Source organism: Rhipicephalus microplus, unplaced genomic scaffold (genome assembly GCF_043290135.1).
Source record: "Rhipicephalus microplus isolate Deutch F79 unplaced genomic scaffold, USDA_Rmic scaffold_15, whole genome shotgun sequence".
In the NCBI taxonomy this organism is placed as follows: Eukaryota; Metazoa; Arthropoda; class Arachnida; order Ixodida; family Ixodidae; genus Rhipicephalus; species Rhipicephalus microplus.
The window spans coordinates 19,300,907-19,322,664 of NW_027464588.1; positions in this window are offsets into that span (position 1 = coordinate 19,300,907).

Sequence of the window (21,758 nt, forward strand, 5' to 3'; positions counted from 1 at the left end):
TATCGCATAGTAAATTAGGTATTGGTTGGTGGACACCAGAATTGACTATTGAACTTGAGCGTGTTCGGGCTATGCGACGACATCAGCGAACAGCTGACCGCCTCCTTCGAGACAGGTATCGCAAATTCTACATTGACGCATTCTCCACCTACAAGGATAAAATCAGGAAAGCAAAATCATCGTTTGTTGAAGATATTTGTGACTGACTTTCTTACTAAGAATTGTTTGTATGGTGATGTCTTCAAAACAGCTATTCAAAAAACAGCACCAAGTAACTTTTCTTCCCCCTCTAGATGTACCTAACGGCACTCGCACAACTTCTGTAATTGAGTCCGCCCGGCTCCTACTCGATACATTGGTAGTAGTGGACAGCTGTTCTGAAGACACCATGCACCACACTATTATGCGTAACATTACGGCTAGTCCTTGCCTGTGGCATACTTTTGACCCTCCTTTTATCTGAGATAGAGTGCGCGATGAAACAGGGCAACTCACACTCTGCTCCTGGACACGACGAATTGACCTACCCATTCAATAAGAGATTATTTGACTATCATCCCCGATTTTTCTTTTTTATATTCAATACCTCCTTAAGAATTGGACACTTCCCACAGGCTTGGAGAAGAGGGAACGTAATCTTCATGCCAAAGCCAGGACGTCCACTCAATTTGCCTATTGCATATAGACCAATAGTAATTGAACTCTGTATTCAGTAAAGTATTAGAAAGACTCTTAAATGCTCATCTGTATCATTTCCTGCACAATATTATTCTTCAGAATAATCAATATGGTTTTACGTAATATAAAAGTACTACTTTAGCACTGTACACACTCCGAAGCAAATTAGCTGCGTACAAGGCATCCAAACGTGCTGCCATACTCATATCTCTTGACTTTGTAGGAGCATTTGATAGCGTTTGGCATCCTGCAGCCTTAAACGTCTTACGCAAGCACAGGTGCCCACGAAACTTGTACTGTCTATTCAAATCCTCTTTATCAAATTACACTAACTTTTTCAATCAACGTCGCACAAGAAACAGTTCGTACAACAATTGGCAGCCCGCAAGGATCCCCTATCAGTCCACTACTGTGGAACATAGTAATACGCAGCTTACTCAATCTCCCGTGCCACCCAGCGTAGACATACAGGCGTACATGGACGATACCATTATTGTTATCACAGATACGTCAAGACTCCGGTTACAAGCAAAGGCTGAGCATGTCCTGGCTTTAGTACCCGGGTGGGCACGAGGACAAAAATTTACGGTAGGTGCCGAGAAGTTCTTTTTTGTGTTTTTTTATTTATTTATTCAATTTATTTATTCAGGTTACCCCGAAAGGCCCTCTAGAAGAGGGTATTACATAGGGGGGGGGGCAATACAACATGGTTTGAAAAAAAATCAAAATAGAAAAAAAGCAGTACAGCAAGATACAGTGCAACCTGACAACCGCAACAAAGCGCAAACCATGAATACGGGCAGCAATTGCATGGCGTTATACAATAGTTAAAAAACGAAAGAAAACAAAACAACAAAAGCAAAAAATATTTAGTTAGTCACCGTAGTGCGCATGAGCTTTGAAAACTTTACCGAGTCTTTCTCGGTGGCAATATGTGCAGGCAAACTGTTCCACTCAATAATAGTGCGCGGGATGAATGACTGAGCGAAACGAAGTGTGCGAGATAGCGGGCGTTTGACTTTGTTAGGATGATCACGGCGGGGAAAGATGGAACAGGTGGGTTCAATGAAACTGTCATGTAATGATGGGTGATAGTAAAGTTTGTGGAAAAGTGATAAGCGTGCATATTTCCGACGAATGGTCAAATCCTCTAGCTCAACACGGTTTTTTAAGTTAGTTACGCTGGAATAGGTAGAATAATCTGAGTAAATGAAACGAGCAGCTCGGTTTTGCAAAGATTTATATTTGATACGATGTAGGCTTGATGAGGATGCCAAATGGCACTGGCATATTCTATTTTAGGGCGAATTAAACTGGTAAAAGCAAGTTTTTTTAACTGCGATGGAGCCTGTTTAAGATTTCGTTTCAGTAACCCGAGAGACCGGTTAGCAGCTGCAAGAGTGACTTCTATATGATGGTGCCAAGATAGATTCGATTGAAAGTGGAGACCGAGGTACTTGTAGGTAGATGTTAACTCAAGTGTCATATTATTCAACGAGTATTGACTAGGAAAACGTGTAGCAGTGTTAGTAAAGGACATGCACTTTGTTTTAGAAACATTTAACGACATAAGCCAAGTTGAACAGCAATGATGAATCTTGTTAAGGTCAAATTGCAAAGCTAAGGGGTCAGAATCAGAAGAAATGTTACGGTATATTACGCAGTCGTCCGCGAAAAGTCGAACGTGGGAAGATAAAAAAATTCGGTAGATCATTAATGTAAACGAGGAAGAGTAGAGGACCAAGAACACTGCCTTGGGGTACACCAGATGCTACCGGTAAAGAGGAAGAATAAAAATTCATAGCAAAGGTGAATTGAGACCTTGAGGAAAGAAAAGCTTTTATCCGTGCAAGAACTATAGGGTGAATGTTAAGTTGTTCTAGCTTTAGTAGTAATCTGTGGTGAGGAACGCGGTCAAAAGCTTTAGCGAAATCTAAGAAAATGGCGTCGACCTGGCAACCAGCATCCATGGATTTATGAAGGTCGTGAACAAAACCGGCAAGTTGGGTGTCGCATGAAAATTCCTTGCAAAAACCGTGCTGAAAATTGAAAATGATATTGTGACGTTCGAGACAGTTTATTACTTGAGTGTCTATGATATGCTCCATGAGTTTGCAAATGGTACTAGTTAAGGAAACGGGCCTGTAGTTTAGCGGTGAGGAACGTTCACCTGATTTGAAGAGGGGGACGACTTTAGATGATAGCCAATCTTGGGGTAGAGTTCTGGTAGACAAAGACTGTGAAAACAGAGCGCATAAGAAGGGGGTGATACTGAATGATATAGATTTCAGAATTTTATTATTTAAGCCTATACTATTCAAGGTGGAAGAAATTTTCAGTTTCTGTAAAAGGGACAGAACACCGGCCTCACTGATAACAATCTCCGGCATGACTGTGCTGCTGAAACTATGCAATATGGGAGCGGATGAAACGTCTTCTCTGGTAAAAACTGAGGAAAACGCCTGGTTTAAGACATCTGCGCATTGAGATGTGGGAACTGAAACGCCATCGTTATTGCTTAGGACTATATCAGGATAACATTTGGGGTTAACAACGCGCCAGAATCTGCGCGGAATATTTGCAAGTATAGATGATAAATCATGGTTAAAGAAATGGCGGCGAGTAGATTTCAAAAGCGACTGATATTCTTTATCGCATTTTTGTATTTCGCCCAAGAGTTAAAGGTATCCGTTTGGACGGCCTGTTTATATAGGCGTTTTTTGTTGTTGTTCAACCGTCGGAGCTGCTGAGTAAACCAAAAAACCATGCTTCGGGTTTTCACGGTGATGACAGGTATGAATTTTTTGATGAGGCCAGTAAGTTCATTTATTAACAGCAACCAGTTTTCTTGAATGGTGCGCTGGAGGTGACCATGTATAAATTCTTCGTAAAAGGCAGACAATTCATTATTTATGCTATCAAAGTTACCTCTGTTATAGCACCTAATCGATTTGTTAATTGCTGTTCTTTCGACAAGTGGGCGAATCAAGTTTCCGGTAATAATTGCATGGTCGGAAAGACCATCAAAAATAATGTTTGAGCAAACATCGGGTTCGTTTGTTAAAATTAGGTCAAGGGTATTTGAATTTGTCGCTGAGCAGCGTGTAGGAAAATTGTTGAGTTGAGTTAAAGAAAAGTCCAGGCAACTCTGCAAAAATTTGTGCGCTTCAGCATCACTTGGTGGAACAGTAAGGGCACTCCAATTAATGGCAGGAAAATTGAAATCACCGAAAATGATAAGTACAGCGTTCAGAAAACGGGTGTGAATATCGCCCAGAACACGAGAAAATTCATCCGAAAACGTGCAGCCCATATCGGGGGGGCAGTAAAAAACAGCAATTATAACATGTCTACCAGCACACTTCAAGGAAACAAAGGCACATTCCAGAAAAGAACATACTGAGATGGGGGTAACAACAAGATCATTCTTGACGTGAAGGACACCACCGCCCCTTCGGTGCTTTCGATCGTAACGAAAAAAGTTGAATTGAGATCCACAAACAAAGATATTGTTATCACTAACAGTGTCATTAAGCCATGTTTCGGTTAATATTACTACTGATGCTGACAAGGAGTCTATCAGTGAAGAAAGAGGGAAAGTTTTAGAAAGAACACTACGGATATTTGTAAACAAGAATGGGAAATGTTTGACTATCGGGCGGGGTACGAGAGGCGAAAAACACTCAATTCTCGGGGGAGAGCTACGTCATTTGCACGTGTCGTTTACGGGGGTTTCCGCCGCGTGCGCATTCTCACGAGGACCTAACCGGACACCGCATTCATTTACAGTGTCCCACACGTCGACGTCGTCATTCACGAACAGCTTAGTGAATACCAGGCGGCAACGGTCACCCTTCTTAGCTACAGATTTCTTGAACTGGGCAAGCTTTCGACGCTTGTCGCGAACGGGCACCGAGTAATCGCGCGAGATGCTGAAGGGCGTGTTTTTTAGTTCAGGTCCTTTGTTCAAAATTGCTTCGATTTCCCTATCGTTGAAAAACTTGGCTATAATGGGTCTCTTTTTGTCCTGTACAAAACGACCTAATCTATGAGCTCGGGCAACGGAATCTACTGTTATGCCTAACTTTGACGCGCAAAAGTCCCTAACGAGACCTTAAGTTGCATCCCACGTTTCAGATGGTTCTTTATCATCTACGCCAAAGAAAAGTACATTGGAACGCCGAGATCTATTATCCAGGTCGTCGATTTTGTCTTGTAATGTAGAAAAATGATCATGCGTTGGAAGAATTACGCTTTTATCGTTATTTTGCATTTTTGATTCGATAGCCTGCACCCGAGTTTTGAGCTGTTCGACATCGTTTTGAATAGCAGCATGTATTAATAAAACCTTATTTACGGATTCCAGCAAGGTAGCGTTGTTTTCTAGGCGCTTAATAGCATCGAACACGAAATTTAATTTTTCTTCCTGGAGCTTATTCATTGGTCCAGGGTTTTTCTCCACGCCACCGTGAAGTAAAAAAAGGCGGCTGAAGAACAGCGCTGCACTCCGAGCAAATTTCAAAAACCCAGAAGGCCACGACCCCGCCAAAAGGCAAATATCAACGTTCCGGTAGGAACAACAGTTGTAATAACTAACCTGCAGATACATTATGGATGAGCGTCGATCCGCAGCGGCAGTGCCGTGGCCCGAAGTGTCGATGCAGCCGGCGCGCTTTTGAAGGGGTGGGTCAGCCGATGTTGCACCATGTTGCCGGACGGCGAACACCGTAAAGTCCAGATTTGGGGCAAACCATCCGAAACCCGAAACAACGGGCTGTGGTGCGCGGAAAAGCTGCTCAAAGGTGTACCCGAGCCCACGCCAGAATCTTCGGTGACTGTAGTCGGTAGGCCATCCGATGAGGCAGACGACAGCTGGCCCACGACGGCAAAAAGCAGCACCTGCAGATACATGATGGGTGAGCGTCGATCCGCAGCGGCAGTGCCGTGGCCCGAAGTGTCGATGCAGCCGGCGCGCTTTTGAAGGGGTGGGTCAGCCGATGTTGCACCATGTTGCCGGACGGCGAACACCGTAAAGTCCAGATTTGGCGGCAAACCATCCGAAACCCGAAAAAACGGGCTGTGGTGCGCGGAAAAGCTGCTCAAAGGTGTACCCGAGCCCACGCCAGAATCTTCGGTGACTGTAGTCGGTAGGCCATCCGATGAGGCAGACGACAGCTGGCCCACGACGGCAAAAAGCAGCACCTGCAGATACATGATGGGTGAGCGTCGATCCGCAGCGGCAGTGCCGTGGCCCGAAGTGTCGATGCAGCCGGCGCGCTTTTGAAGGGGTGGGTCAGCCGGTGTTGCACCATGTTGCCGGACGGCGAACACCGTAAAGTCCAGATTTGGCGGCAAACCATCCGAAACCCGTAACAACGGGCTGTGGTGCGCGGAAAAGCTGCTCAAAGGTGTACCCGAGCCCACGCCAGAATCTTCGGTGACTGTAGTCGGTAGGCCATCCGATGAGGCAGACGACAGCTGGCCCACGACGGCAAAAAGCAGCACCTGCAGATACATGATGGGTGAGCGTCGATCCGCAGCGGCAGTGCCGTGGCCCGAAGTGTCGATGCAGCCGGCGCGCTTTTGAAGGGGTGGGTCAGCCGATGTTGCACCATGTTGCCGGACGGCGAACACCGTAAAGTCCAGATTTGGGGCAAACCATCCGAAACCCGAAACAACGGGCTGTGGTGCGCGGAAAAGCTGCTCAAAGGTGTACCCGAGCCCACGCCAGAATCTTCGGTGACTGTAGTCGGTAGGCCATCCGATGAGGCAGACGACAGCTGGCCCACGACGGCAAAAAGCAGCACCTGCAGATACATGATGGGTGAGCGTCGATCCGCAGCGGCAGTGCCGTGGCCCGAAGTGTCGATGCAGCCGGCGCGCTTTTGAAGGGGTGGGTCAGCCGATGTTGCACCATGTTGCCGGACGGCGAACACCGTAAAGTCCAGATTTGGCGGCAAACCATCCGAAACCCGAAAAAACGGGCTGTGGTGCGCGGAAAAGCTGCTCAAAGGTGTACCCGAGCCCACGCCAGAATCTTCGGTGACTGTAGTCGGTAGGCCATCCGATGAGGCAGACGACAGCTGGCCCACGACGGCAAAAAGCAGCACCTGCAGATACATGATGGGTGAGCGTCGATCCGCAGCGGCAGTGCCGTGGCCCGAAGTGTCGATGCAGCCGGCGCGCTTTTGAAGGGGTGGGTCAGCCGGTGTTGCACCATGTTGCCGGACGGCGAACACCGTAAAGTCCAGATTTGGCGGCAAACCATCCGAAACCCGTAACAACGGGCTGTGGTGCGCGGAAAAGCTGCTCAAAGGTGTACCCGAGCCCACGCCAGAATCTTCGGTGACTGTAGTCGGTAGGCCATCTGATGAGGCAGACGACAGCTGGCCCACGACGGCAAAAAGCAGCACCTGCAGATACATGATGGGTGAGCGTCGATCCGCAGCGGCAGTGCCGTGGCCCGAAGTGTCGATGCAGCCGGCGCGCTTTTGAAGGGGTAGGTCAGCCGATGTTGCACCATGTTGCCGGACGGCGAACACCGTAAAGTCCAGATTTGGCGGCAAACCATCCGAAACCCGAAAAAACGGGCTGTGGTGCGCGGAAAAGCTGCTCAAAGGTGTACCCGAGCCCACGCCAGAATCTTCGGTGACTGTAGTCGGTAGGCCATCCGATGAGGCAGACGACAGCTGGCCCACGACGGCAAAAAGCAGCACCTGCAGATACATGATGGGTGAGCGTCGATCCGCAGCGGCAGTGCCGTGGCCCGAAGTGTCGATGCAGCCGGCGCGCTTTTGAAGTGGTGGGTCAGCCGATGTTGCACCATGTTGCCGGACGGCGAACACCGTAAAGTCCAGATTTGGCGGCAAACCATCCGAAACCCGAAAAAACGGGCTGTGGTGCGCGGAAAAGCTGCTCAAAGGTGTACCCGAGCCCACGCCAGAATCTTCGGTGACTGTAGTCGGTAGGCTATCCGATGAGGCAGACGACAGCTGGCCCACGACGGCAAAAAGCAGCACCTGCAGATACATGATGGGTGAGCGTCGATCCGCAGCGGCAGTGCCGTGGCCCGAAGTGTCGATGCAGCCGGCGCGCTTTTGAAGGGGTGGGTCAGCCGATGTTGCACCATGTTGCCGGACGGCGAACACCGCAAATTTCAGATTTGGCGGCAAATCATCCGAAACCCGAAACAACGGGCTGTGGTGCGCGGAAAAGCTGCTCAAAGGTGTACCCGAGCCCACGCCAGAATCTTCGGTGACTGTAGTCGGTAGGCCATCTGATGAGGCAGACGACAGCTGGCCCACGACGGCAAAAAGCAGCACCTGCAGATACATGATGGGTGAGCGTCGATCCGCAGCGGCAGTGCCATGGCCCGAAGTGTCGATGCAGCCGGCGCGCTTTTGAAGGGGTGGGTCAGCCGATGTTGCACCATGTTGCCGGACGGCGAACACCGTAAAGTCCAGATTTGGCGGCAAACCATCCGAAACCCGAAAAAACGGGCTGTGGTGCGCGGAAAAGCTGCTCAAAGGTGTACCCGAGCCCACGCCAGAATCTTCGGTGACTGTAGTCGGTAGGCCATCCGATGAGGCAGACGACAGCTGGCCCACGACGGCAAAAAGCAGCACCTGCAGATACATGATGGGTGAGCGTCGATCCGCAGCGGCAGTGCCGTGGCCCGAAGTGTCGATGCAGCCGGCGCGCTTTTGAAGGGATGGGTCAGCCGATGTTGCACCATGTTGCCGGACGGCGAACACCGTAAAGTCCAGATTTGGCGGCAAACCATCCGAAATCCGAAATAACGGGCTGTGGTGCGCGGAAAAGCTGCTCAAAGGTGTACCTGAGTCATCATCATCATCATCATCATCATCAGCCTGTCTACGTCCACTGCAGGACAAAGGCCTCTCCCATGTTCCGCCAGTTAACCCGGTCCTGTGCTTGCTGTTGCCAATTTATACCCGCAAACTTCTTAATCTCATCTGCCCACCTAGCCTTCTGTCTCCCCCTACCCCGCTTCCCTTCTCTGGGAATCCAGTTGGTGACCCTTAATGACCAGCGGTTATCCTGTCTACGTGCTACATGCCCGGCCTTGTAATTAGGCATTGTAACTAAACTGAATAAAAGATACAAAATGAAGGTAGTACAGGCTTACGCGCCTACATCCAGCCATGATGACGCTTCAGTTGAAAGCTTCTATGAAGACGTGGAATCGGCAATGAGTAAGGTGAAAACACAGTATACTATAGTAATGGGCGACTTTAATGCAAAGGTAGGGAAGAAGCAGGCTGGAGACCAGGCAGTAGGAGATTATGGCATCGGCACTAGAAACGCCAAAGGAGAGCTACTAGTAGAATTCGCAGAACGCAATAATCTGCGTATTTTGAATACCTTCTACCGAAATCGAGAAAACCGCAAGTGGACATGGAGGAGCCCTAATGGCGTAAATAAGAACGAAATATACTTATAATGACTGCACACCCAGGAGTCGTGCAGGATGTGGAAGTGGTTGGCAAGGTAAGATGCAGTGACCATAGAATGGTACGGGCTCGAATCCGCCTAGACTTGAAGAAGGAACGACAGAAACTGATACGCAAGAAGCAAATCAATGACCTAGCACTGAGAGGGAAAGTACAGGAATTCAGAGTGTCACTGCAGAACAGGTACTCTGCTCTTAGCGAGGAAACCAAACTTAGCGTAGATACAATGAATGATAATCTGACGAGTATCATTACGGAGTGTGCAGTGGAAGTTGGAGGCAGGGTAGCTAGACAGGACACCGGCAAGCTTTCCCAGGAAACGAAGAACCTAATTAAGAAGCGTCAAATCATGAAAGTGTCAAGTATAACAGACAAAATAGAACTGGCAGAGCTTTCGAAGCTGATTATTAGACGTAAAGTATGCGATGTAAGAAGGTATAACATGGAGAGAATTGAGCACGCTCTGAAAAACGGAGGAAGCGTCAAAGCAGTGAAGAGGAAACTTGGGATAGGCAAAAGGCGGATGTATGCACTAAGGGACAAAGAAGGCAAATTAACTACCAATATGGATAGGATAGTTAAAATAGCGGAGGAGTTTTACAGAGATCTGTACAGTAGCCGAGACAACCACGACCTTAATACTATAAGAACTAGCAGTAACCCAGACGACACCCCACCGGTAATGATAGAAGAAGTCAGAAAAGCTTTGGAGAGCATGCACAGAGGCAAAGCTGCTGGTGAGGATCAAGTAACATCAGATCTGCTGAAAGATGGAGGACAGATTGTGTTAGAAAAACTAGCCACTCTATTTACGAGGTGTCTCCTGACGGGAAAAGTACCAGAGTCTTGGAAGAACGCTAACATCATCTTAATACATAAGAAAAGAGATGACAAGGACTTGAAGAATTACAGGCCGATCAGCTTGCTCTCTGTAGTATACAAGCTATTTACAAAGGTAATTGCTAGCAGAGTAAAGAAAACATTAGAATTCAATCAACCAAAGGAACAAGCAGGATTTAGAACAGGCTACTCAACAATTGACCACATTCATACTATCAATCAGGTAACAGAGAAATGCGCAGAGTATAACCAACCACTATACATAGCCTTCATAGATTACGAGAAGGCGTTTGATTCCGTAGAAATATCAGCCGTCATTAAGACACTGCGGAATCAGGGCGTAGATGAAATATATATAAACATTCTGGAAGAAATCTACAGGGGATCAACTGCTACCATAGTGCTTCATAAAAAAGCAACAGAATACCAATAAAGAAGGGTGTGGCAGGGGGACACAGTCTCCCCAATGCTATTCACTGCGTGCTTACAGGACGTTTTCAGAAGCCTAGAATGGGAACAGTTAGGGATAAGAGTTAATGGAGAGTACCTCAGTAACCTGCGCTTCGCTGATGACATTGCATTGCTGAGTAACTCAGGGGACGAATTGCAACTCATGATTACGGAGTTAGACAAGGAGAGCAGAAAGGTGGGTCTTAAAATTAATCTGCAGAAAACGAAAGTAATGTACAACAACCTCGGAAAGGAGCAGCGCTTTGCGATAGGTAATAGTGCACTTGAAGTTGTAAAAGACTATGTCTACTTAGGGAAGGTAATAACCGCAGAGCCTAACCACGAGATTGAAGTAACTAGAAGAATAAAAATGGGGTGGAGCACATTCGGCAGGCACTCTCAAATTATGACAAGTAGATTGCCACTGTTCCTCAAGAGGAAGGTATATAACAGCTGAATCTTGCCGGTACTTAGCTACGGAGCAGAAACCTGGAGACTCACAAAGAGGGTTCAACCTAAATTGAGGACGACGCAGCGAGCAATGGAAAGAAAAATGGTAGGTGTAACCTTAAGAGACAAGAAGAGAGCAGAGTGGATTAGGGGACAAACGGGAGTTAAGGATATCACGTACCCGAGTACACGCCAGAATCTTCGGTGACTGTAGTCGGTAGGCCATCCGACGAGGCAGACGACAGCTGGCCCACGACGGCAATAAGCAGCACCTGCAGATACATGATGGGTGAGCGTTGATCCGCAGCGGCAGTGCCGTGGCAGTGCCGTGACGGACACATGGGTACATCAAAACGCCGCCCATCTATCCGCATAGATGGCATTGTTCTCTAACACAGAAAAATAAATTAAGATTCTAGGGGTAGAATTTGACCCTTGTTTAAATTTTAATGACACATTGATTACATTAAAAGAAAAGCTGAAGTGTCCACGTCGCGCCTCCTCACATTTGTTAAATCGCGCCGTTCACCAAACAGTACACTCATTAGACGACACTACCGTCAGGTGATACTGCCCTCTTTCACATATGCATCTCCAGTATGGTGGCCTATGTTCCCATCAAAAATCATTAGGGCGCGAGTTTTATCAGTTTAGCGAACCGTCCAAATTTCTTTAACAAATGCATTTTACATTACACGTACTTCATTCTTACAGACTCTCGCTAACGCGCCTCAGTTACCACTAGAATTGGACAGACTATCTGCAGAATTTTCCTTAATCATACCCCGGAACGCTTCTTACTGTGGTGAAAAAATATTCGAACCAGCTGACATACTATATCCATGCAGTTCGTGGGCTCATTACCCCAGGAAAAATATAAATTAATTTTCACTAAACTCTCACCATCACAAGAAGCGGTTATTTTCAAAACAAAAGCCATTCACGTATACACTGACGGCTCACACACGTCCTACGCGGCGGGAGCGGCATATATTGCTTTGACAAAGGATGGAAAAATGGTAACTGTCAGGAAATTTTAGAGCCGCAAAGCTTCAAGCGCATACGACACGGAATTATTTGCATTCCAAGAAGCCCTCCATTTCGTCTTTAGAAACAACTCTAACACGCCAACCCACATTTAGACAGACTGTCTATCGCTTCTAATGAAACTTTCAAGTCTCTCTGATAACGATGAAAGAATTAGAAACATCAAGCTGCTTCTTAACTATATAATCTCGTCAGGCGAAATTATAAAACTGTATCATGTACTTGGCCATAAGGGAATTTCGTAAAACGAAATAGCTGACGCTGCAGCTGTATTAGGAGTGAAATCAGGCTACGTGCGTTACGCCAAACTATCAATTCGGTCAGTGTGAACTCTGTTTCATAATATCTTGAATTCACATTGGCACACGCAATGGCAGACTGAGGGACCTGAGACAACGCCATTTCATTGGATAAAAAGTCCGTACAAGTTTACTCAGTGGTTCCCGCCCCTAAAAGCCTAACACACTTATTATCTGGCCACGGACACTTCTAGTATTATCTTCATCAATTCAATATAGCTGCATAGGACAGGTGTGGTGCAACTTGCTTGAGCGAACAACACTACTTTAATAATTGCCCAAACACGCAACACATTGGGACCCATTTACGTGTGCACAACAGTGATAAAACACTAACCACGCATTATTATGGGCTATTGACCAATAAAAATCTCGTGCGTACCTACTTCAGTTAGTGACTGTCATGCGGAACTCTGTTTCCATGACATCCACATGACACGCATTAGCTACCAACTCTTTATCAGGACGTCGCTTCATACTCCGAATCACCTCCCGATCATAACTTTTGCGCGAGTGCTCTCGATTATAGCTGCAGTTATGCCAACGAAGGTGGGGGAAAACCTCTGCGACTGATAGATAGCATCACTGTTCCATTTTCTCTAAGTACTCGAACCATAGCATCCGCAACGCTTACGCAAACACCTAACCCTGCCACCCCTTTTTTTTTAAAGCTTGTTACTATTGCAAAAACATAGCGCCTTGTCTAGGTTCGCAGCGGCAAACAGGCTGACCAAGGTTTTCTGTTGCATCGCTGGTTGGAACGACTGCCCGACGTGCCTGGCTACACGGCTTTTGGTGAAGAAATGGGCTAGGACATTACAGAGGCCATTGCTGCCATCCTCGTCAACGTTTACTCATTCTCAAGACCACTGGCCCACATCCCACTTCTTCGTTTTCTTTCGACTTTCCGCATTTAACGACAACGCATTTAACACACACACACACACACACACACACACACACACACACACACACACATATATATATATATATATATATATATATACAATCCTGGAAGATTGGCGTGCCATGACCAATCATCACGAGCTAGGCGTTTGTTAGTGTTGTAATAATACTTCGGTGTACCTTGGCTACTCGGCAGAATAGGAATAATAGTTAACGAAACACCTCAAAACACAGAAAGCGAACATAGACCTCAATCCCTCCACAGCAAAACAGTTAGAGCAGAACAGAACAGAATACGTAGGAGACCCCACCACTGGATTCAAGGAGCTTGAAATTGCAAGTTTTCGCGTGTCCTCATGGGCGTGAACAGCACTCGTCTTCACGTGGAATTCGAAGCCGAGGCTAGGCATTCGATCCGCATCTTCGAGAATCACGTTTTCACACGAAACCATCGTTTCACACCAAAGAAATTTTCCGGACTGGCACTTTAGCAAAGGTCTTATTCCGAAAGATGCGCTCCCGCAATTGGGCTTAGAGCGACGCTTTCTGTCTTCAGACATCCGACATAATAGCGTGGCATTATGCCGAAACCAGCAGCACTCCTTGTGTTTAATCGAACCATGGACAGAACAATTTGCATGTTGCACGATAGGCAGTATCTTGTAATCGGAAGAAAGTAATGACAGGTGCGCATCAAATACTGAGACTGCGGAGAACGACAGCGAATCCATCTCCTCTAAGGAAACGTATTAGTGTCTTTCTGGGAATGGTAATGAGCAAGGTAGTTTGCTGATTGGGGCCGCGAGAATTGATTACAAAGTTTGCTTATGGCATTGATTGATTTGTGGGGTTTAACGTCCCAAAACCACCATTTGATTATGAGAGACGCCGTAGTGGAGGGCTCCGGAAATTTTGACGACCTGGGGTTCTTTAACGTGCACCCAAATCTGAGTACACGGGCCTACAACAGTTTGCTTATGGCAGTCACTTTTGTCCTTAACTCACAAAAAACACAGAAACGCCATCGCAAAGTTTGCTGCTTACAGCTGATGTTTATGTAAAAAAACAGTGCCAAAATATATAAACATGCCTGAAAGCGCTAACACTTACCTCACTTTTATTGTATGTGCTAGAAGCAAGAGTTTTTATAGTATTTCACGCTAATTATATTATTGGTGCAATCTACAATGCCAGGTTAGCCAGTATTTTCTACAGGACGTTAATAAACCGAAACAATAGCGTAACAGTGGTTTCAATGTCATCAAGTAATTATTCTTCGCAACGTATCTGATTTACTTCCATGGGGTGTTTTTTTATGTTCACTGCTTTTTTTACTTGTGCATAGTTTAGTTCTTCCTATTGCGTTTGGTTGAGATTCTTTCTGTTTTTGGTAAATGCCACCCGGCATGACTACGTTGGTTGTGGCTGTAGCATTGGGAAAGCTGCAACCTATATCGCCTAATTTTATCTAGCCAGAACGTAGTCTTGTTGTTGTGAAGAGAGCATGTGTGCTTAAAAATGATTGACAAGTTGCTTCCCTGCGTGGCAAGGCGCCTTTCGGTGGGATTGCCGAAAATGGTATAATTGACACGTCATTTTGCAGTGAACAACGGGGAGGCTGTCGTGAGCAGGCGTCCGTAATCGCAATATTCTTGTGCAACTTGTCCTGGGGAAAAAGCTGTGGTGAATTTTCCCTGCATGCCACAAAGAGCGCGCCTACTTTTAAAATGTGAGTTCATTATTTGCGCATTTTTGTTATTCCACTGCTCCTAGCAGATGGCAAAAGAAATTGTTCTATGAGGCACTCAGAAGAAGCCAGAATTCTAATTTTTCGTGGCTGCATAGGATTCAAAGTTGTCACATGATGCTCACTCCTAATTTTTAGGGGCGAAGCTCCTGAAAGCGACACCGTTGTCCCTCGTAGTACGTAACACGTCTTACGCTTTGACCTCCAAGGGGGTGCCGGTGGGAGATTTCTCCTGGGCGTTGTTGAACAATAAAAAATCGCAGCGTTTGCGTTAACTAAAAGCCAAATTCTGCTGTTTCTCAAGCCAAATTCTGCTGTTTCTCATTCCCCATTAGCAGCCATGGGCATGTACATTAAGCAGTATCTGACAAGAAAAGGTTGCTACGTTATACTTGCTGGACGTAACCTCCTTTGTTTCAGAAAGGTTTAGCGAGCGTTGGGCCGCAGTGCCATGAATACAGTGAACTAGTAGTATATACCATGAACTCGAGGTGGTTAAAGGTGGGAAGTAGACACGAAGCGCCAGCCGTAAGAAAGTGTGCGTGTGACACCTCTCGTTTAGTCCTTGGAATGTCTGCTGGATGGCGGTGCTTCTATATGCGGAATATATAATGAAAAGATGCGAGATTCTTGTACTTGGAGTGTTGACTAGTTGGACGAATGGACACAAAGACAGATGCATGGATGGACGCACGGATGGCTGCATGAACGGATGGATGCATGGCGGACGCAGGGTGGATTCATGGGCGAGCGCATGGACGGATGCATGGAGGGACGCGCGCACGTACGGACGCACGCACAGACGGCCAGATGGACGCATGGATAGACGCATAGATGGACGCATGGATGGACTCATGGACGGACGGAAGCAAGAACGAATACATGGACGGATGCTTCGCCCCACTTTCCAACATCCACCCCGTGGATATGCTGCAATTTTTTCCCTCCAACTTTCATGCACCCATTAGAGAGCGCGAGTATAGTTTAGCATGGTACTGTGCACCTGCCATCAAGCACTCTGCGCTTTCCTTTGTGATTCCTTGAAATCTTGCCTGATCGCTTCTCCACGCGTTGTGTTTACCTTATGGACGCAGTGAAGCAGAAAAACGCGTTGTCCAGCGAAAAGATGTCGATAATCACAATCACTAAAGTAAAACTCGGGGGGAAAAGCCATACGTCGCCTTTACGTAGATCGTTTTCAGAATCACGTAGAGTATGTATTTGAGGAACAATGCCGGCACTAGGGCCGAGCCAGACACAAGGGGTGCCCTACGAGTACGCCAAGCTGCATATAATTATTTTGAAGCACTATTCACATCAACCCCACTTTTCCTGGCATAAAACTTTCTGCACTGTGTAACCCTGTATCTCTAAACCAAATCACACAAAAAAAGAATATTCGTATTGTCATGACGGCGTTTTCTTTGCATCTACATGTGCGATGCCGTGAAGCCAACTGGCACAATATTATCAGTAAGTTGAATAATTGCATTACAAGTTGCGTATCGAGAGACTCAGTACATTGAACTATAATTTCCACACTTGGTGAGTTGAACATATACTGGCTCGACTGTGCCACGAAGACTGCAACTTATGTGTTTTGCTATTTGCGCCGAAAGGTTGCTGTTCGAGGGCACGTATTTGAAACCCAATCAATTCTAGGTAGTTTTTATTTATTGTGCTGTTTTTTTATTTGCACAATATCAAATACAGATAGCGGTGGTGGCGGTGGAAAAATGCAGCACCAAACGGCCCTTCTTGTGACCTCATAACTTCAGCTGTCAAAATTTAGGAGAATGCTAAAAACACTACTTTCACTTCGTATTCTCTAAGTTTGTGCCCCAATCGTTCAGTGTCATTGTTCTGGTAATTACTAATATAGTAGGCTTTCTATAATTCTTGTTTACAGCATAACAAGATGATGCAGCTGGATGGAGAAATTATGAACCATCCACCGACCGCCAAAAGTCTTTCGTTCTAAAGATGACACACTCGCAGTGAGTGAGGCCAAAGGCCAAGTAATTTAAAAATTCCGTCTTGTTCCCTTTCATTACTTTGCTGAACAGTGAAAAGCAGCGGCCTGGTGCGGCATTTATACCCATGATTTGATCTTTTTTCGCGGGGTTACGCTTGACATTAAGCTGATTTCCAGCGATGACCAACAATGTGACTATTGAAAGCCAAATTCTTGAATACTAGGTTAATAGCAATCAAAAGCTCGTTTCGCAGAGATTCTGGCGTCGGTGTCATTGGTTGGGAGCGAAAAAAATATCTTATGCGTGGAAAAAAATTGAGCACGACGCCAATGATATAAATAGCACACTATATTCACGGAGTATTTGTTGAGTGGGGTGAAGCATCCGCCCATCCGCTCCTATTACACAAAAGCACGCACCGGACGGACGGACAATTTAACTATATGAAAACCACTTACACCATCTAGTGATATTGTCACGTGGAAAATGACAGTAGTCAGTCTACAGCCTCAACGCAGCTCACCGACAACGTCCACTTCTTCACTCTCAGTCTGAGGCACCTTTCTTGGGTATGTCCCACTATGCCCTGTTTCAGTCAGCCAAAATCACGTAACACGACCCCTGGCGGCAAAAGCACCAACCCGGCGAGTTTACGGGGCCACAGCAGGAGCAGTGTGGTACCGCTTGAGCCTTGATACGTGGACGATGTCCCTTGACAGCAGAGCAGAAGATGGATTATCAGTGACAGTTTCATATGTAGTGTCGGTCACCCGTCTAAGCACGCGGTATGGGCCCGTGAAACGATGGGGAAGTTTTTCTGAAAGACCTGCATGTCGCGTAGGGGACCAAAGAAGAACGAGGGAACCTGTTGGAAAGTGTTCGTCGCGATGCCGCTCGTCGTAACGATGCTTCTGCGAGTCTTGGGACGCCATTATTCTGCTGGGGGTAAGCTTACGAGTATGGTCAGCTCGGGTAATAGAGTCGCGTGCATATTCAGAAGTACACGGCGCAGCGGCTGGCAATAAGGTATCCAACGGAAATGTTGGTTCGCGTCCAAACAGAAGGTAAAATGGCGAGTACCCAGCAGTGTCATGCCGGGAGGATTGTATGCGAACGTCACGTAGGGTAGTGCAAGGTCCCAATCACGATGGTCGGCCGAGACATATTTCGATAGCATGTCTGTCAGGGTGCGGTTTAAACGTTCTCTTAGCCCGTTTGTCTGGGAATTGTACGATGTCGTGAGCTTATGTTGGGTAGAGCAGGAACGCAGGATATCGTCAACCACTTTCGAAAGGAACGTACGCCCTCGGTCTGTCAGTAGCTGACGAGGGGCTCCATGCAATAAAATGAGATTGCGTAGTAGAAAATCAGCGACTTCTGTAGCGCAGCTTGTTGGCATGGCTCACGTAACTGCGTAACGGGTCGCGTAATCCGTAGCCAATGCGACCCACTTGTTTCCTGAGGCGGATGTTGGGAAGGGACCGAGAAGGTCCAAACCAACATGAAAGAATGGCTCCGATGGGATGTCGATGGGCTGAAGATATCTGGAAGGGAGTCCCGACGACTTTTTGCGACGCTGGCAAATTTCACAAGCGTTGACATAACGACGTATAGAGCGTGAAAGGCCAGGCCAGTAGAAGCGGTGGCGCACACGGTCTTATGTGCGAGAGACACCAAGGTGACCAGCGGTTGGCGCGTCATGTAGCTCGCGTAGGACTGTGGAGCGCAGGTGCTTTGCTATGACCAGAAGTAGGTCGTGACCATTGGGCGATAAATTACGCCGATATAAGGTGTGGCCCTTTAAGGTAAACATGCGAACTGAAGCGTCTTGCGGTGAAGATTCGAGCTGTTGTATTAGGCGGCTGATATCCGGATCGCGACGCTGCTTGTCCCCGAGATGAAGCAGCGCTCGTAGGATAATAGATAATCAGTCCTCGTAGGATAATCAGTGCCCGAGATAATCAGTGCTCGTAGGATCGCAGTCGGCCACAGGGTAGCGTGACAGACAATCCACATCTTTGTGCAGTTTTCCTGATTTATACACTACGGTGTAAGAATACTCCTGGAGGCAGAGTGCCCAGAGGCCGAGACGACCTGTGGGATCTTTGAGGGAGGCGAGCCAGCAAAGAGCGTGGTGGTCAGTGAGAGCTATAAATGGTCGGCCGTATAAGTAAGGGCGAAATTTCGCGACTGCCCACACCAGCGCTAGGCATTCGCGCTCTGTGATGAAATAGTTACGCTCCGAGGGGAGCAGCAGCCTGCTGGCATAAGCTATCATGTGATGCAGCCCACGTTGTCACTGAGCCAACACAGCGCCTATTCCGTAACCGCTGGCATCGGTGCGGACTTAGGTCGGTGCCGTAGGGTCGAAGTAAGCCAGCACAGGAGAAGTGAGCAAAGTGGTCTGGTCGGCGAATGCTGCTGCTTGCGAGGGACCCCAGGTAAACGTGTCATCTGGTTTGAGTAAATCTGTTAGAGACGAGCGATTTCCGCGAAGTTCTTTATGAACCGAAGAAAAAAGGAGCAGAGCCCCACAAAGCTGTGGACATCGTTGGCAGTTTTTGGCACAGGAAAGTCCTTCACAGGTCGAACTTTTTCTGGGTCAGGCTGTACGCCATAAGCGTCAACAATATGTCCAAGTATTGTATTGCGACGGCAAGTAAACCGGCACTTGGATGAAGTCAGCTGAAGGCCGGCGAGACGGAATACATCAAGAATTTTCGACAGTCTCTCAAGGTGCGCTTCAAAAGTGGGAGCAAACACGATCACGTCATTCAGATAACAAAGACACGTAGACCACTTGAATCCATGGAGCAGGGAGTCCATCATCAGTTCAAAGGTGGCGGGGGCATTACATAAGCCGAAAGGCATGACTTTGAATTGGTAGAGGCCATCAGGTGTTACAAAAACCGTCTTCTCTCGGTTCATGGGGTCCACGGCATTCTGCCAATAACCAGAATGAATATCGATGGAAGAAAAGTAGGCGGCACCAAGGAGGCAATCAAGGGCGTCGTCAATGCGGGACAGAGGGTATGCGTCTTTCTTGGTGATGTTGTGGAGGTGGCGATAGTCCACACAAAATCGCCACGATCCGTCCTTCTTTTTAACTAATACCACCGCGGATGCCCAAGGACAGGAGGATGGTTCAATAATGTATTTCGCTAGCATCTTGTTCACCTCCTTCTGAATTATGCTCCGCTCAAAAGCAGACACTCCGTAGGGACGGCGGTGAACAGAGTTGGCATCACCTGTGTGTATGCGATGCTGGACAAAAGACGTCTGCCCTAGAGGTCGGTCGCCTTAACCAAAAATATCCTAGTAGGTCTCCAGAAGATGTTGTAGGGCTTCAACTTGCGAAGGCGGAAGATCAGTGGCGATCATGTTTATAATTTGACGGCTGCCCAAATGTATCACGAGTGATGTGCGCTGCGTTGAAACGAGGGTGTCTAAGGCAAGCACTTCAATTTGTGAATCGAGCAACGGACACAGGTGGGCCACGGAAATGCCTTGTGGAAGCACACGATTCATGTAGCCGAAATTTACAAGTGGTAGGCAAGTTTTGTTATCTGTGATGCTGAGCAACGTATAGTGCACTGCAACATTGTGCACAAGGAGTACGTCGATGAGAGGCGTAGCGTGATAGTCGCTGTAGGGCACAGTTGGTGAGCACAGAAAATCGACGTACGTCACAGTTTTTGAGGGCAGGTGAACAAAGTCACTGCATTGTAATCGGCATGTAGGTTGCTACGGGGCGTGACTGATTTGTGGCAGTTCTAGGCGGAGCACATCAGTGGAGCATATAATCAGAGCGGAATTGGTGGCGAGAAAATCGAGGCCTAGTGTGAGGTCGTGGGGACATGTTGCAAGCATGGTAAAAAAGACAACGACTAGATGACCGGCTACGGTAAGTTGAGCTGTGCACATACCGACGACAGGGACTGTTGCGCCATCTGCAACTTGGACGACACTGGTCAAAGGGGGCGTGAGGACCTTCTTCATGCGACGACGAAAACGCGAACTTATAATACAGACGTGAGCTCCCGTATCTGTCAAAGCTTCAACAGGTGTGCCATCAACATATACTTCTAGGGTGTCCCCGTTCAAACGTAAGGGCAACAGAGGATTTTTAGGTAAGGTCGAGAGGCAGCTTCACCTCCAGAAGCTGCTCAGGCTAGTTTTCCGGGGACATGCGGCGGTTAAATGATGGCGAGGGAGAGCGGCGACGCGTATTTGAACGAGAAGGGCGGCTTTGAGGCGGTGGCGACGACGGGACAGGGTGGTCGTATTCCTCAGGGGCATTAAAAGCTGTAGACTCAGTGCGGGTCGGATAACGGTGGTTTGGTGGACGGAATGAGATACTGTAAGCGGGGTACGAGCCAGATGACATAAATGGCCATTGGCTGCGGTAGTAACGAGCGATGGTCCTGCGCGACCACAGCGGAAGCAGATTGGCTTATCATCGGCTGTTCGCCATTCAGACGGGTTCCTGGTTCAAATAGAGTACGGACGGCGATGTCATATGTTCACAGAAGCTATCAAGGGACGACGATTATCCAGGGTAGGTGCAGGGGACAGGATACCAAGGTTAGCGAATTCCTGGCGGACAACAGCCTGGATCAAGGCGACAGCTGGCGTTGAGGCGTCGGGCAACGTCGGTTTGTTGGCAGCCGGGTAAGCGGCCTCGAGTTCATGTCGGACGATGCGCGTAACGTCTTCGGTCGTAGACGGATGACAAAGAGTGGCTTCGCAAGACGACTTTGCTGCGGTGTTGGGTAGGCGCTGGAACTGCTGCAAAATGCGTCGACTCTTCACCTGCTCGAGACGGCGGCACTCTTTGATCACGCCATCGATGGTCGTTACGTTGGTAAATATAAGAAGGCTGAACGCATCG